General features: G+C 43.0%; 1 long non-coding RNA gene across 1 annotated transcript in view; it reads right to left on the bottom strand.

Annotated features, from left to right (window-relative positions):
* Window positions 1-17,583, bottom strand: part of LOC133771933 (uncharacterized) — a 29,769-nt gene extending 12,186 nt beyond the window's left edge. The window contains exons 1-2 of the long non-coding RNA XR_009867651.1: window positions 17,486-17,583; window positions 4,742-4,836 (exon numbers count right to left, since the gene is read on the bottom strand). This is a non-coding gene — a long non-coding RNA (uncharacterized LOC133771933). The remainder of the gene's footprint in view (window positions 1-4,741; window positions 4,837-17,485) is intronic.
* Between the last annotated feature and the right edge of the window lie 326 nt (window positions 17,584-17,909).

Raw genomic sequence — 17,909 nt, forward strand, 5'->3', positions numbered from 1 at the left:
AAATCCTAAAATTTATATGAAACCCCAAAAGACCATGAATGGCCAAAGTAATCTTTTTTTTTTAATTTTATTTATTTGACAGGTAGAGTTATATACAGTGAGAGAGAGAGACAGACAGAAAGTTCTTCCTTCCATTGGTTTACCACCCCCCCCAATGGCCGCCACAGCTGGAACTGTGCTGATCCAAAGCCAGGAGCCAGGAGCCTCCACCTGGTCTCCCATGCGGGTGCAGGGGCCCAAGCACTTGGGCCATCTTCCACTGCCTTCCTGGGCCACAGCAGAGAGCTAGAATCAGCACCCATATGGGATACCGGCATCACAGGCGGAGGATTAACCAAGTGAGCCACAGCCCGGCCTCAAGGCCAAAGTAATCTTTAACAAAAAGAACAAAGCTAGAGGATGGCACCACGGCTCAATAGGCTAATCCTCCGCCTGTGGCGCTGGCACACCGGGTTCTAGTCCCGGTCGGGGCTCCTGATTCTGTCCCGGCTGCCCCTCTTCCAGTCCAGCTCTCTGCTGTGGCCTGGGAAGATGGCCCAAGTGCTTGGGCCCTGCACCCGCATGGGAGACCAGGAGAAGCACCTGGCTCCTGGCTTTGGATCAGCATGATGCGCCGGCCGCAGCGGCCATTGAGGGGTGAACCAATGGAAAAGGAAGACCTTTCTCTCTGTCTCTCTCTCTCTCTCACTGTCTACTCTGCCTGTCAAAAAAACAAAAGCAAACAAACAAAAAACAAAGCTAGAGGCGTCATAGTACCTGACTTGAAAACGTACTGCAAAGCTACAGTAAAGAAGACAGCATGGCACTAGCATAAACCAGACATATCAACCAATGGAACAGGCCAGAAATCAGAAATGAATCCACACATTAAGAGTCAACTGATTTTTGACAAAGATGTCAAGCAAACACAATGGAAAAAGAATACTCTCTTTAGTAAGTGGTGTTGCAGAAACTGGATATCTATATGCCAACAAATGAAGTAAGATCCCATCTCACAAAATATACAGAAATCAATTCAAAACGGAGTCATGATTTAAACATAACAGCTAAACTGTAAAAGTACTAGAAGAAACATGGGGAAATGTTATTACATGGGTCTGGGCAATGTTTTTTTTTTATAAGATTTCAAAAGCACAGATAACAAAAGCAAAATAGACAAATGAGACTACATCCCATATGGGTGCCAGTTTTAGTCCTGGCTGCTTCACTTTTAATCCTGCTCTCTGCTGTGGCCTGTGAAAGCAGTGGAAAATGGACCAAGTACTTGGGCCCCTGCACCCACATAGGATACTGGGAAGAAGCTCGTGCCTCCTGGCTTAGGATGGGCTCAGCTCCAGCTGTTGCAGCCATCTGGGGAGTGAGCCAATGGAAGGAAGACCTTTCTCTCTGTCTCTCCCTCTCACTGTCTGTAATTCTACCTCTCAAATAATAAAATAAATAAAATCTTTGGAAAAAAGATGAAAGGTAACAAGTGACATTGTAGGCAAAGGAGAAACTTGAATACTATTGGAAGGAATGTAAATTAGCACAGCCTTTGTGGAAAACAGCATGGAAGTTCCTCAAAAAGTTAAACAGAATTACCATGTAATCCAGCAATCTCATTACTGGTTACACACGCAGAGAAATGAAAATAATATGTCAAAGACATGTTTGCACTCCCATGTTCTCTTCAGCTTTATTCACAATATCCAATACATGGAATCCACCTAAGTCTCCATTAACATATGATGAACAAAATGTGGTTCATGTATACAGTAGCACTCATCCATAAAAGAGAAGGACATCTTCCCATCTCCAATAATCTAGATGAACCCAGAGGATACTCTGGTAATTAATGTAAGTAAGGCATGGAAAGATGAATACCACATGAACTCATATGTATATGAAATCCCACAAAATTGAATTCATGGAAACAGAGATTAGAAAGGCGGTTATCAGGGGTTGGAATGGAATGGAAGTCTTGTAGGGTTAGGGAGATGTTGATCAAAGAACATAAAATTTCAGTGAGATGGCAGGCACAAGTCCAAGACTCCATTCTACAATATCATGATTATTGCTAATAACAAAGTACTGTAGTCTTGCAAATAACTAAGAGAGTAGATTTTCAATGTGTTCAGCACAAAAAGGTGATACATATGTGAGATGATGTGTATGCTAACCAGTTCAGTTTAACTACCCCACAATGTATATCTATTTCAAAATATGCTGTACATGACAATGAAATAAAATTTTTTGTCAATTAAAAATAAAACAGTAAGTTGGGAAGAATGTCATGTGGAATGGGTCTAGTAACTTCCAGCTGTCTCAGTAGCCCAGAAGCTTATGAATATACAGCCAGCCTATGGACTGAAGTGAGTTTACCCAAAAGTCATATACTTAAAGTCCTAACCTACAACATGATATTTGTGGATTGGGCCTTTAGGATACAATTAGAGTCAAATGAAGCTGTGAGTCCAAAGCACACGTTATGGATTTGTGTCCTTATGAGAAGATGAAGAAGTTTCTCTCTTTCTCTCCCCAGTCCTAATGGAAGACACAGCTAGAAGGTGGCTGTCAGCCAAACAGGAAGGGAGGGTCATCACAGTGTCCTAACCACAGTGTCACCCTCACCTCTGACTTCCAGCCTCCAGAACTATAAGAGATGAATGCCTGCTGGATAAACCAACAAGTCTGCGGTATGTTGTGACAGTACCCCCAAGAAGACTAAGACACAATCCTTGCCAGGATGCATACCTTTCCATCTTCCTCGAATGGAAATGCCAGAGAGACACAGAGGACTCCAACCACAGGAAGGCCAGGACTTTCTGGGCTCAGATGGAAAAAGTAACCTCAGCCTGTGCCCTTGGGACAAGTGACTCATCTGCAACATGTGTGCCTCAACTCCTTCCAAATGGGAATTTAAAATAAACTCAAATATGCCTTGAATGTCTGCCATGTGCCTGCAAGATACTGTAGGTCACTGAGAGGGGGAACAAGTGGCCCAAAAACTATTCCTGAAAGTTCTCAAGACTTCATTACCAGTCATAGACAGGATCAAAGGAAATCTCAATTTTGAAAGGTGATGGGGTTGATTGCTCCTAGTCAACTCCAGGTATGCAAGAGGTATTACAGGTTTCACTGAAGTAATAGAATATTAAACATTTCCATTCATCCTTTGGGCAAACACTTGCTCTGTTAGATAGCAAATTAATTGATTTAACAAGCCACGAAGGGGAGAATCTCCTGGTGTGCTTTCATCATAAAGAAAACAAATCAATTTAACATATTACCTTCTATTCTCATCTCTAAATTTCCTCAGTGTAATTTTTCACAAAGGAAAAAGTATTAAGATGATGCTAAAACGTATATTTCTTTAAGTCTAAAACCAAGTAGGAGTGTTTTATGCAACAGTACCAAAGATCAAAGCTATTTTAAGCCTTGAATTGCTATGTGAGCAGAATGTGTGTCTGTCACATACGCATCTCCATTTGATGGCCTTCGCTAACACTCCATGATCTTTCATGTTCAATATCTGAGTGATGTTAGGACCCTACTGTGGGCCACCATCCACGAGGAACATATCTGAAATTCTAACATGTTTCTGTGAGCTCATTATATGTTATTCTCATGCATACTGATGCCTTCAAAGAGGATTTCAAGTTAAGGGCCCTCTCCTTAAATGAATTACATGACAAAAATATGTATTCTAAAATGAAAGCCAAGTTTGAGAACTAGCACTCTATATTAGTGAACCTTAAACATATGTGTATATCAGAATTATCTGAAGGGCATAGTAAAGTTACAGATGCCCAGGCCCTGTACTTTTTCGATGAGCCAAATGATTCTGGTAACCACAGTAGAGAATCACTATTCTAGGGTACATTCTGTTCCTAAAACAAAGAAAAAGACTCTTGTTTATAGGTGAAGATGCCACTCCCCAGCTTCCTCTGTCAGGAACCCTCAAGATTATCTGGAGAACGAAGATTCAGGTCAGTGATCTACATGAGGGCTGAAAAATGCTGAAAATAGCAACTCTTGATTTTGTCAATTTTGGGTCCAATTACCATATAATGCTTTTCTCAAATAGATTCTCAGAGCCAGAAATGGTCTCTAAGATTATGAAGCCCAATGTGTTTTAATAAAAGAAAAACAGAATCCCAGATTCTACATGGCACCTGGGGCATGTTAGATACTATTAGTTTTAATCAGAATTAGCACCCATGTCTGGAAGAAGCTGTAGTCACACTCTATATGTCACAGCCCTAAAAAATTTGCAAAGCACCTTAACTAAAGTTGTTCATCACCACAACCTCTACAGAAGAGTTTCTCATTCTTGGCTCTATCAACCTGTATCTCTGCTGGGGGCCAGGAAGAATGTCCTGTCCCATGCACCCCTGGCAACATTCCAGGCTCCACCCACTAGAAGCCAGCAAGAAACCCCACACAGCTGTGACAACCAAAAATATCTCCAACCACTACCAAATGTCTCCTAGAGGTCCAAAGTGACCCCCAGTTGAGGATGACTACTTGCAAGGACACCACAGTAGCACACAACCAAGCTCAGGTGATCAAGCAACTAGCCCAAGGACACAAGAGCTAGTAACTGTCAGAACTCAAGAATGGGAGTGGAGAAACAGGACAACAACAGGCAAAAAATACACACACAAACAAATATACAGGGCTTAAAAGTTCAAGGGAAATGTGTTTTATAAAAAAATACTATGCATGACTTTCAAAATATTTTGCACCAAAATAAACTTACCTCTTAATTCCATTTTTGTATGAACTTTCTGAAGTGGCTTTTCCATATTCCCCTCTGCTGAGTGAATGTACATTTCACATCATTCTTATTCTTTTCTAGGAAAAGAAAAAGAGATGCAAACAAGAGCTTGAAAAGCTTGAGGCCAACTGTTTCAAAGATGCTACTCACAAAATATTTATCAATATTTTTTATCACAAGATATGGAAAGTGTAAGTTTACTGTAATTATTTTCAGATGAGGCCATTTGAATGTAAATATCCCAGGGAGTATTTTGTATACATCCTTGAGTTAATCCTATGCCAGCACATACAGAAGGCAAATTCTCTCCAATGCATAGTTGCCACCCAGGGAAACTAGGGATGATTCCATTGGTGCACTGGAGACATGAGAATTGCTTCTCAAACAAATGGCCCATCATTTCACTAAAAAGTGTTTACAAACGTTTGGCTCGACTATTCACATTGAGATAGTAAGAAATTATTTTAACTTCCAGTATTTTAAAGAACTAGTAATGGTATTACGAGTGTGGACAAGAAAGTTAAAAACAAGAAAATGGAAACAAGACATTTGACTTTGTCAAGGTGAACGATGTTATCTTAAATAAAAAGCTAACATGGTCTGCCCAATGGAAACGGAAGAGGTGTTGTGTTACCTACACTGTGGCATTGGCCATGACCCACAGGGAGACATTTCCATACGGGTCATGGCCTGACGTTGCTGAAAAATCTCTCCTATCTCCTTTCTCTCATTCTTTTTTGATGTGCTATTTTAGCAATTTCTATAAAAGTTCAAAGACACCCAGTGGCAAGCCAGTGAACCTGCAAACATCAGGATGTTCTTCCAGAGGGTAAAAAACAAAAAAAAAATACAATGAAGTTTAAAATAGAAAAGACTACCAACCTCTGACAAAATCAGACCCAGTGAGAAGGGTAAATAAAATATCCCATCTATTTTAACCTTTGTAGGAAAGTTAAACACCATCTACATGCTAAGCTTGAGGAGGTTAGAAATGATTTTGTGATTCAACAAAATTGAAAAAATTAGGCCTAATTCCTCAGCACAACCACAACTGACATATGTATCTGTCACGTGTCCTTCTGCAATGTATACGTATCTCTGAGCCTCAGTTTCACCACTGACACACTGGGGATAATAAATCTGCTACAAAGATTTGGTGAGATTATATAATTATATAATATATTTACATTATATATAAATTTCCCAAGCCACTACATGACCCAGAGGAATCATTCTTTAACCCTCTTTCCTTATTTTCTTCTCCAGAACCACACTGGGAAAAGGAAAACCAAAAGATATTTGGATGTCAGGTTGTTTGCTTTTAAACCTACAACCCTTTCCTCTATTCTGTTCTAAGGACACCACAAATGTAGGCCTGAAATCACAGTGAAGTACATGGAAGGCCTCAACTGATGCTGCATTCATATCTCCACAAAGAGTATGAGTCCCTCTTGTCCTGGCAGGTTAGCAAGCACATACTCCACTATGGAACTGAGCTCATCAACTTGTAAAAACAGTTGCAACAAAGAATCATGGTAAATAAAGGTTGTTAAGAGTGAGGCACAAACATCAGAGGTCTAAATCAGCAGGTGGGGTGGGGAAAAACTTAGAATAACCTTAGTCTTTAGTCCAAGAAGCAAAACCAAGATCCTGAGCCAGCTCTAAATGCTTCAGGTTGTGACCCATGGGCCTGATTTTTTTTAAGAGCTAAAAGTAATTACAAACTCCATAAAGTCAGTAGCTTCACAATTTTCAATAAGAAAACTGAGATCAAGAAATATTTACTTGCTCAAAGTCACATGGTTAAAAATTTTTAAAAATCGTAGTTTCCATGCAGTTGGTCTTTAGTGGGTTAAGATGCCCATATCAGAGGGCCTGGGTTCAATATCTGGCTCCAGCTCCTGATTCCAGCTTCTTGCTAATGTAGACCCTGGGAAGCAGCAGGGGATGCTCAAGTGATTTGGGTCCTTACCACCCATATGGGAGATCTGGACTGAGTTCCTCCCTCCTGACTTCTGCCAGCCCAAAGCCTGTCATTGCAGACATCTGGGAATGAACAAGTGAGTGACAGTGGTTGTACTTATTTGCTCTTGCTTGTTTTCTCTTCCCTTCTACTCAAGAAAGTAAGATTTTTAAAAAACCTTTACACCCAAAGTGGAGTATTTATACTAAGCCACATTTTACTAAGCCATGTTCATCCCAGGGTCCTGATAAAACAGGAATCATCCCTGCTTATTAGAGTCAGGAAATAGCCAAGAACTTGGAGACACTGTGTCATCCTTTTGAATCTCATCATTTCCCTCAGAAGAATAAGAATTATGTATGTAAAAGTAAATATTTTTTTTTAACAGGCAGAGTGGACAGTGAGACAGAGAGAGACAGAGAGAAGGGTCTTCCTTTGCCATTGGTTCACCCCTAAATGGCTGCTGCGGCCAGCACACCGTGCTGATCGGAAGCCAGGAGCCAGGTGCTTCTCCTGGTCTCCTATGTGGGTGCCCAAGTGCTTGGGCCATCCTCCACTGCACTCCCAGGCCACAGCAGAGAGCTGGACTGGAAGAGGGGCAACCGGGACTGAATCTGGCACTGCGACTGGGACTAGAACCCGGTGTGCCAGTGCCGCAGGTGGAGGATTAGCCTAGTGAGCTGTGCTGCTGGCCCAAAAGTAAATATTTTAAAGGAAAACCCCAATGACCTTTCATATGTAGCCATTCAAGTTTGTAGGGACCCAAAAGGGCACAGAATTCATTCCATGTCATTGGAAAGAAGAGATGTTCATGAAGAGACTACAAGTAAAGGTGCAGACCTGGCTAAGGAGACAGAGGAGGGACAGGGGAATGCACAGAGACTAGCACTCACACCTCAGGGCTGCAGGCAGAGGAAAACAGCATCACCAGAGCCCCATGGAAAGTGAAGGCTGTCATAAAAGACTGTAGCTACTGCTCCCTCTTCACCTGTTGCTGGTGCCTCCCACCGACCAAACCCACTTGGAAGATACAAGCAACAAGGTCCCAGCTAAAGCAGTCATGAGGACCAACGGCAAAACACACATAGTCTAGCAGAGACTTAGAGAGAATGGTTAATGGATGAGATGGTGCCAGTTGCCTGTGGAGATAAGTCAGGATGGGCCATTTTCAAGGTAGTCAAACCCAGAGACATACTGGATATGGGACTTGGGTGGGAGCCTTCTCCAGGGGACTCTAAGAACACTGCTGGGGATGCCTCGGGCATAGCTACAACAATGGTTTGCCAAAATACAAGTAAGGCAGACCGCAGGTAGGACAGCAGAAGATGGAAAGGGGTAACAGAAAAAGCTCAGGAAAAGAATCTTCATTGAAAGAGAAATTAGCAAAAAGCCAGAGAGAGAGAATGAGCACTTTCCAGAAGTAATCCATCCCCACAGCATGAAGCAGCGATGCAGTAGAAAGGAGAGGAAGGTTCTTTAAAGACATGGTCAGGCAGAATGGCAGAAATGAAATGATACTGCCTGAAGCAAGTCTCATCCTCATAAATCATAGTGAGTTCTAAATAGAGTAGAAATGAGGAGGGCGGTGCTGTAGTGATAGGTATAAACAGGTGCAGGCAGCAAGGGAACCAGTGAACAGAGAGCTGGACACAGATGAGGTGGGAGATGCAACTAAGGTCAGAAAAGGGAGAGCTCCTGTGTATCATGCAAAGGGAGACAGGAATCACAGCTGCTGGTAGCTGAGTACCCAACAAACCCCAAATATGTGTACTTCATGCACTGAGATCTCATTCGATTTCATCTTCACAACACGCAAGTAGCTCTTTTCCTTTTTTTACAGATACAGAAACAAATATAGGAGTTTGGTGGTTAAGTGCATAGGCCCAAAGGTACAGACAAACACCACCTGCTTTCACATATGGAAACTAAAAAGCTAATCTCACAGAAGAAAATAGAAGGGTGACTACTAAAGGGTGGGGGTGGGAGAGGGAGTTTGAGCACAGGTAACAAAACACATTGGGAGGAGGAGGTTCTAGTGTTCTACAGCATAGTAGGGTGATTACCGTTCACAGCAAGGCATTATGTAGTTTATAAAGAATGACAACAATGGAATTCATAGGCTCCAAACACAAAGAAATGTTTAAGGAGAAGGAAATGCTGATCACCCTGATTTGCTATTTATTATATAACCACACTGTACCTCACAACTACCTACCAATTATTATGCATCAATTAAAAGTAAATTTGGGGCGACACCGTGGCTCAACAGGCTAATCCTCCACTTTGCGGCGCCAGAACACTGGGTTCTAGTCCCGGTCAGGGTGCCGGATTCTATCCCGGTTGCCCCTCTTCCAGTCCAGCTCTCTGCTATGGCCAGGGAAGGCAGTGGAGGATGGCCCAAGTACTTGGGCCCTGCACCCGCATGGGAGACCAGGAGAAGCACCTGGCTCCTGGCTTTGGATCAGTGTGATGCGCCGGCCGCAGCGGCCATTGGAGGGTGAACCAACGGCAAAAAGGAAGACCTTTCTCTCTGTCTCTCTCTCACTATCCACTCTGCCTGTCAAAAAAATAAATAAATAAATAAATAAAAGAAAATTTGGGAAAAAAAGAATATGGGCACTGAAGGCATATTTCTTGGGTTCCAATCTTTTCTGTTTGCCTTCAGGTAAATTACATAATTTCTCTGAGCCCAAGTTTCCTAATCTGTGAAATAAAGTTAATAACAGTATCTTCCTCACAGACTATTAATAACTGAAAAAAAGTACTTGTGAGTTAATGTTTTCAGGGTGACAATATATGATTAGTGTCTGACACAGAGTAGAAAATCAATAAATGCTGGTTGTGGGTATTATGTACTACCTAAATGCATTGCTAGTAAATGAGGAAGCTGGGATTTGATGCCAGACTGGTCTAACTTCAAAGAACTTTTAAGGCCGGCGCCGTGGCTTAACAGGCTAATCCTCCAACTTGCGGTGCCGGCACGCCGGGTTCTAGTCCCGGTTGGGGCGCCGGATTCTATCCTGGTTGCCCCTCTTCCAGGCCAGCTCTCTGCTATGGCCCGGGAAGGCAGTGGAGGATGGCCCAAGTACTTGGGCCCTGCACCCGCATGGGAGACCGGAAGAAGCACCTGGCTCTTGGCTTCGGATCAGCATGATGCGCTGGCCGCAGCGGCCATTGGAGGGTGAACCAACGGCAAAAAGGAAGACCTTTCTCTCTGTCTCTCTCTCTCTCACTATCCACTCTGCCTGTCAAAAAAAAAAAAAAAAAAAAAAAACTTTTATAGCTCTGTCATGTTGACACCTGTCCCAGTTGGCACAGACATCCCTGTTCCAACACAGCGAGGCCTCTGGGCACCACACTTCATGGAATCTGCTTCAATCATCCAGCTCTAATTTCATATTCACCAAAATAACCTGGAGATGTTCATTCTGGTTTCTAGGACCCTCGGTTATAAAGAGGAAGAGATGGATTGGTTCAACCTGGTAAAGCTCAAGGCCATAGGAATAAAGTACCAAGTGCAGCAATGAGCTTGGAATTTGTGCTCATGCAGTTTCAGTTGGGCCTGAAGCCACCCAATCTGCCCTCATGCACACCCTGACTCCCTGCACTCAACTGCCTTGTGTGAGACGGAGCTGTAGAAGCCCCATTCTCCTGCAAAAGTGTAAGAAGCGGGGCACTCCTTCCTACCCATTCAAATTCCCTCTCTCCCTCTTTCCACCAGGTGAAAATACAGTGAGAAAAAACAGTGACCTACAAACCAAGGGGGCCTTCCCTAGACAGCAGTCTGCTGGCACCTTGATCTTGGACTTCTCAGATTCCAGAAGTGTGAGAAACACATTCTGTTGTTTAAGCCATCCATGGTATTCTGTTACAGCAGCCAGAACTAACATAGCATCCAACTTTTGAAGGGAGGGAGGGAAGCCACTGGCCCTAAGTGGTGCATCATGAAAGGTAATGATTCCAATAATGGCTCTACAGGTTCTACTGGGCTCCCTACAGCTATTCCCATAGACAACTCCCTGATATATTTAAGGCCACTGCCAAACTGGAACCAATTTTCCTTGGAAGTAATTCTTGGGCATTAAAGCTCTAGTGTTTCAGTGTTATTCTTGCAGGTGATGGTTTGTCATGGCATAAAAAAGATCTCAATTTTAACCCCAGTTGATCTACTAACTGCATATTAACTCAAGTAAGCTAAGTTGTATCTCAGCCTTGACTCCACTGCCTGTGAAATGGAAATGCTACCTCCTCCTTGCTGACAGGGTTGCTGGAGGTGCAGAGAAGATGTTGTAGACACAACACCCACCAGAAATGTCAGCAACACGGTCATTTTCGGGTGAGTCTCCCTTTTCTTAGCCAACAAGATAGAGCAGTCAATGAGAGGCAGCTTCCTAAGATTGCTAGCTATCTACTGGGGGTACTTTACCCACAAATGCCATGGCAAGAGCAGTACAATATCAGGGATGGTCACCAGTTTATATGAAGACAGGAGGAAAGCAAGGAATGCATGTGGGAAATGGCCAAGCAGTGACTGCACCCCCTGCAAGCTTCTTCCTTCTCCAGGTCCTCTATGCTTCAACACCTTCTCACATCCTTAGCCTGCCTTGTTGTAAAATCTATTTCCAACAGAGTCATTTCTTTTCAACTGGGGTACACTCTCCTAAAAGTGTCTTTCATAATGCCTGGCTTAATGCTGTGGTCATGAAAAGAGATACTGAATGCAGGATGTTCCAACTATGATAGTTTCAGGTTTAAGTCACATGTATAATGCTGGCCAGTACTTCCTTTAAAAGAAGAATTATCATTTATTAAACTGCATGTGCTTGAAAGATTTGGATTTGTCCTAAAATATTTTCTGGAAGGAAGTCAAATAAATTATAGCTGAAGAACTTTTCCACCCTCAGAATCAGTGATTCCTTACCATAAATATAACCCCTATGCCCCAACAAATTTAAATTGATTAAAGTTAAGAAAATTACTTGTGGGAAGAATGAAATCTATTTAATATTTAATGATGTTATCCAGGAAATGCAAAAAGGAATCCCTTTGCTGCTCAGATGGCCACAAGGAAATGATTCACCCTGACAAGTCTCAGAAAATGGGAATTTCATAATCATAGCAGAGAGACTGTGGTCAACAGAAAAAAAACAGCACAGTGAAGAAAGGTTGCAGCCTTGGACAGGAAAGTGGCCAGAGAGAGACAGCTGCAGGGCTTTGTTTTTAAAGGCCACTGGGGTTAACAAGTAAAGCAAACTGATAGCATTTTTCTGGACACACTGCAGAGCATCAAAGCCTTCCTTGTAAATCATCTGCTAACAACTCCCCTTGGAGCTGGTTCAAAGGCAGAAACAAAGGAGGAATGGCCTTAGAACCAGCAAAAAAAAAAAAAAAGTCGCAGCCTTGCTTCTTGGGGACAAGTACCACACAGAACACTCCAAAAGAGCCTCAGTAGAATCTGGGACAAGAAAAATGCACACAAAGCTAGATGCCTATCCACTTTGTGCTGCCGTGTGACTTACAAAAAACAGAAATTTATTTCTCCCAGTTCTAGGGGCTGGGAAAACCAAGACCAGATCATAGGTATATTATGTTGCCTGCTCTCTGCATCTAAGAGGGCACATAATTATTGTATCCACCAGGGGAAAGAAACACTGTATCACCACATGGTGGAAGTAGAAGGGCAAGCTAGCCAAACTCCTTCCATCCAGTCCTCTTATAAGGATACCTAATCCTATTCACAAGGAAGACATTCTCATGGCCTAATTGCTCTTAAAAGCTCCATTTATTTATTTGTTTATTTATTTATTTATTTATTTATTTATACAGGCAAAGTGGATAGTGAGAGAGAGAGACAGAGAAAAAGGTCTTCCTTTTCCGCTGGTTCACCCTCCAATGGCCAACGCGGCTGGCGCACTGCAGCCGGCGGACCGCGCTGATCCGATGGCAGGAGCCAGGTGCTTCTCCTTTCTCCCATGAGGTGCAGGGCCCAAGAACTTGGGCCATCTTCCACTGTACTCCCTGGCCACAGCAGACAGCTAGCCTGGAAGAGGGGCAACCGGGACAGAATCCGGCACCCCGACTGGGACTAGAATCCGGTGTGCCGGCGCCGCAAGGCGGAGGATTAGCCTAGTGAGCCGCGGCACCGGCCAAAAGCTCCACATATTTATACGATCACATCAGAAACATCTGAATTTTGGAGAAGACACACAGAAACCATAGCAACAGGGAAGTGACAATTGTTGCACCCATCTTACCAACTCCGCTTAGTAAAGAGGGGCTACAATTTAATATTAGAGTTTACCGTATTGCTTGTATTCATTCCAGTAATATATATTATAAATTACTCTCAAATCAGAGTGGAAATTCAGACATGCCTCATAAAACTTTGTGCAATAATAACAGTAGTCTCTCAAGTTCATGGGTGTTTTGTGAGCCAGATAACCAGGGGAAGCGCTACTCAGTATTGTTTTATAAATTCTCAGCATAACCCTGGGAGATGGGCATTAACATTACCCTGATTATATCAGTAAAGAAAGTGGGATTCAGAGAGTTCAAAGAACTTTTTCTTGGTCACATGGTTAAAAAGCCACAGAACCAGGATTTGAACCTGGATGTGCTTGATCTTAAGATGGTTAAATTAACTACAAGAAGAGACTTCCAAACTTTAATGGAGGTTACCTGGGGATCTCATTAACACTGTAGGCTCCTGGGTCACACACACACACCCCCCCCCCCCGCAGTGTTTTGGATTCAGTAGGACTGTGATGAGTCCAGGATCTCAAGCACCCCCAAAATGATTCAGATGTATGCAATCTGGAAACACACTTTTTTAAAAGATTTATTTTATTTATTTGAAAGACAGAGTTACAGAGAGAGAGACAGAGAGAGAGGTCTTCCATCTGCTGGTTCACTCCTGATGGCTGTAATGGCCAGAGCTGTGCTGACCCGAAGTCAGGAGCCAGGAGCCTCTTCCAGATCTCCCATGTGGGAACAGGGGCCCAAGGACTTGGGCCATCTTCTACTGTTTTCCTAGGCCATAGCAGAGAGCTGGATCAGAAGAGGAGCAGCCAGGACTAGAATCGGCGCCCATATGGGATGCCAGCGCTTCAGGCCAGGGCTTTAACTCGCTGCTCCACAGCACTGGCCCCGGAAGCACACTTTATTTAATGCTGCATTATACCACAGTGCTGCTTTTTATACCCTTCAAAACATTCCATGTTGTAGATATCACTCTAAATGTTACTCATGGACACCTAGTTAGGTATAAACCCAACCTCCTTCAGTCAAGGTCCACAGCCAGATTAGGCCAAAGTAGGTAAGCATTTTCCCCTCTATTTCAATTAGGAAGGCAGGAGAAGAAAATTAGAGAGGAGGCAGCACCTAAAACCACAGGACGGATCAACAGAATGTACAGTGTAGCGCCCACATGTTCTGTTCCAGTTCACCAATATGAATTCACCTCTTAAAGTTTCAACTTAAAGATTTCAAGAGTCACTAAGCTTGTTAAGTCACTACTTTTATTTTCATACTTAGGGTTTGTTTTTTTTTTTTTTTCTTACTGAAAGCCTAAAACTGGTAGAATTAAAGATCATTTTAATATACATGAGACTTAACCAATATGGTCATTTCAGGAATAATTTACTGGGGTGGTGGGGAGGGCATTGTGACACAGTGGGTTAAGACACCACTCAGGATACCTACATTCCGTATTGCAGGATCAGTTCAAGTTCTGGCTCCTCACCTTCCAATACAGCTCCCTGTCAATGCATCCTGGGAGGCAGTTTATGGTGGCTCAAGAGCTTGGGCCCCTGCTCCCAATGTTGGAGATCCAGTTAGATCTCCTGGCTTCTGGCCTCTGGCTTTGGCCTGACACAACCCTTGTATTGCAGGCATTTGGAGAGTAAACCAGCAATAGATTATTGCTCTCTATTTCTCTCTCTGTCCCTCTGTCTCCCTGCCTCTCTACCTTTCAAGGACATGAAAATAAACAAGTGAAGTTTTTTTTTTAAAGCATATTTTATAATATTTAGGGACTATTTTATATGGTAGGGAATAGACTACTTTGGGTTGGGGGAATAGATTTTTTGGTTGGTTTGGTTTTGTTGTTTCAGCTAAGGAAGCTGTCAAAGATTGTTTATCTCTTCCAAATTGAGGGTTTTTTTTTATTATTTCTAAGGATGTTTCTTATACCAATATATCATTCATTTTGTACTTCTAAAAAGTGGATTCCCTAAGTAAAATTCCATCCAGAATTTGTTATTGCCACTGCTAATGTGTTTTTAATCAGCTGCACAGATCACAGGTGATAAAACTGACATGACTATGCTGAAATGGTCAGTTTCTAACTGGCCCTGCAATGAATACAGCACTTTTTCAAACACTTGGCTACTATCTTCGTGTTGTTAGCCCTACCAGTTATTTTTCATGTTGAGTTTTAAAAGGGTCTATTAATGTTTTTAGCAAGGTAACACTTGTTACCAATGTTTATTCATGGTGCACAACAAATGTAATGCAAGAAGCCACAGCAACAAGCTGTCCATGGGGCACAATGCAGCCATTGTAGAAATTGGTAGAAATGCTGTTAATGCTGCTGTTCTGTGCTGCTCTTTAAACAGAGATGCCCAATCACAGAAGGTAGCAATTACAAAGCCATGTTTTTCTATTCGTCCTATACTACTGCAACAGAATTTTTTACCACCACAGGCCACAGTTTTTACTTTATTCACTTTAAAATAACCCCTGCCACCTTTCTGAAATCAACATCATTCAATAAAAAAGTCCAGGCATTTTCATGGAATCCGAATATGTGTAGAAAGCCTCTGAAACTGATTCCTGACTGCCTGTGCACATGCTGACATTGCGGCCCTTTCAACCGAGGAGCTTGAAAGGCACAGTCATGGCACTCCGTTAAAAGTATGAACCCACTTGGACCCTCCTCTAGACTGTTTCTTAACATGGATTCTGTGTAACTGTTATGCCCTGGCTTAAGAGGATGAAACCATTATATTGTTGGGGAGACCCATGGGACAGAAGTGGCACAGGCAGAACTCAACAGGAGGTGCCTACTTTTCCCAGCAGCTACCTCAGAAGCCCCAGAAACCAGAGAGCTGAGCTAATGATCCAGAAATGCTTCAGAAACTAGGAAGTGACACCACACTTGGTGGCAAGGAATTCCCCACCAGTCATCTTTAAAGCAAAGCCGTGGGCCGGCGCCGTGGCTCAACAGGCTAATCCTCCGCCTTGCGGCGCCGGCACACCGGGTTCTAGTCCCGGTCGGGGCACCGATCCTGTCCCGGTTGCCCCTCTTCCAGGCCAGCTCTCTGCTGTGGCCAGGGAGTGCAGTGGAGGATGGCCCAAGTCCTTGGGCCCTGCACCCCATGAGAGACCAGGATAAGTACCTGGCTCCTGCCATCTGAACAGCGCGGTGCGCCGGCCGCAGCACGCTACCGCGGCGGCCATTAGAGGGTGAACCAACGGCAAAGGAAGACCTTTCTCTCTCTCTCTCTCTCTCTCACTGTCCACTCTGCCTGTAAAAAAAAAAAAAAAAAAAGCAAGGCCGTGGATACCTTGTCTCCCAGCCACTATGCATCAAAATGGACAGAGCCCATGCTGTGCTACAGCAAACACAACAGAGGACACATACATAGCCTGGGCAGTGGCTGAGGAGGCTACATCTTACCTCTCTTCCTCCCCCCCCCCCCCCGCCCATCCCCCTCTATCTATCTATCACACACACACACACCCTCAAAATTTTAGCATGTTTACAATAACTTGGATTAGGGAAACTCTCCAAGCTTTTTATAAAATTGCAGTGTTTGTCAAACACCAAGTTACAAAAGTTAAATGGGCCAAGCAACAGATAAGACATCTCACATTTCTAGAGTAATTTCCTGTTAACTGATGGGAGAAGAAAGTTGGAGCACTTGAAAAATTGACAAATGAGTATAAAAATATACCATGAGCATCTTCAAAATCCAAGAACATTCAACATGCTACTTAAAGAGGTTTAGAATTTTAAAGCTAAAAAGGGCTTAGAAGAATAGCTAATAAAACTTTCTTGTTTTACAAATGAATAAACTAGTTTATGAGTGGCCCAAGTAACATTGCTTCTTTTTTTTTTTTTTAACAGTAAACAATATTTAAATTAAAGTCAAGCAAAGAAGAGTAGTCATTTGGCCTAGCAATTAAGATGCCCATGTCTGCACTGGAGTGCCTGGTTTTAAATGCCAGCTCAAGATCCTGCCTCCAGCTTCCTACTAATCCAGACTCTGGGAGGCAACAGTGATGGCTCATGTGAATCAGGCCCTGCTGCTACGTGAAAGACAGCCTGGTCCAGCCCCATCCACTGGGGGCATCTGAGAAATGAATGAACTGATGGATGCTCATGTGCTCCCTTGCTCTCCCCCTTATTAAGGTTTTAATAAAAGAGTAAAAAATTTGTCAGGGCTTTTCTTCTGAAAAGTTGGCCTTGAAACCATGAATGAGGGGTCTAATTTCAACACAGAAAGTAATCGGAGGCCTTCAGAATTAAAACACGGAGAGCACAGTGCTCAAGCACTGGGTGAGAACTGCACAGAAGCTGAGCAGTTTTCAAGTGATTCTAAGTGGACTGGCTGGAAACAGGCCAGTTGGGGGAAGACAAAGCCATGCTCAGAACTCACAGAATACTGGATCAAGCAAAGCCCTAGAGCTCACCTAATTGAACCCTTCTTTTACAGATGAGGAAAAGGAGGCTCAGGGAATGAAAGGAAGAGTTGACTTACCCACTCAGCTAACTAGGAACAGGGCCAGGCCCAGAGTCCACCTCTTCTAATACTTGGGTCAGGGTCTTGTTGTCCAATCGAGCTGCCTCGCAGAGTCCACTCTAAAGTGCAGATTCTAAGACTAGAGAAAAGAAGTAAAGATTTTAAGGTTAAAAAGAAAGCAAGAATCTATCATGCACATACACACAAACACGCTTTCCAGGTATGTCCAAGAATGAAAGCTGGTTAGTAATAGGAGTGAACTTCTGTGAAGAGGAAAGAAAGGCAATACAACATCAGGAAGAGAAAAAAAAAAGGAATATCTGCTTACTGGCATTGCATCCAGTATGAATACACCACCCTGAAACTGTGATTGCATTTTTACTTGTTTAAAGTAAAAAAAAATCAGTGCAAATATCAGGTCCAATTTCTGTCATAATTGGGC

The sequence above is a fragment of the Lepus europaeus genome, chromosome 12, assembly GCF_033115175.1.
Source record: "Lepus europaeus isolate LE1 chromosome 12, mLepTim1.pri, whole genome shotgun sequence".
Taxonomy (NCBI): Eukaryota; Metazoa; Chordata; class Mammalia; order Lagomorpha; family Leporidae; genus Lepus; species Lepus europaeus.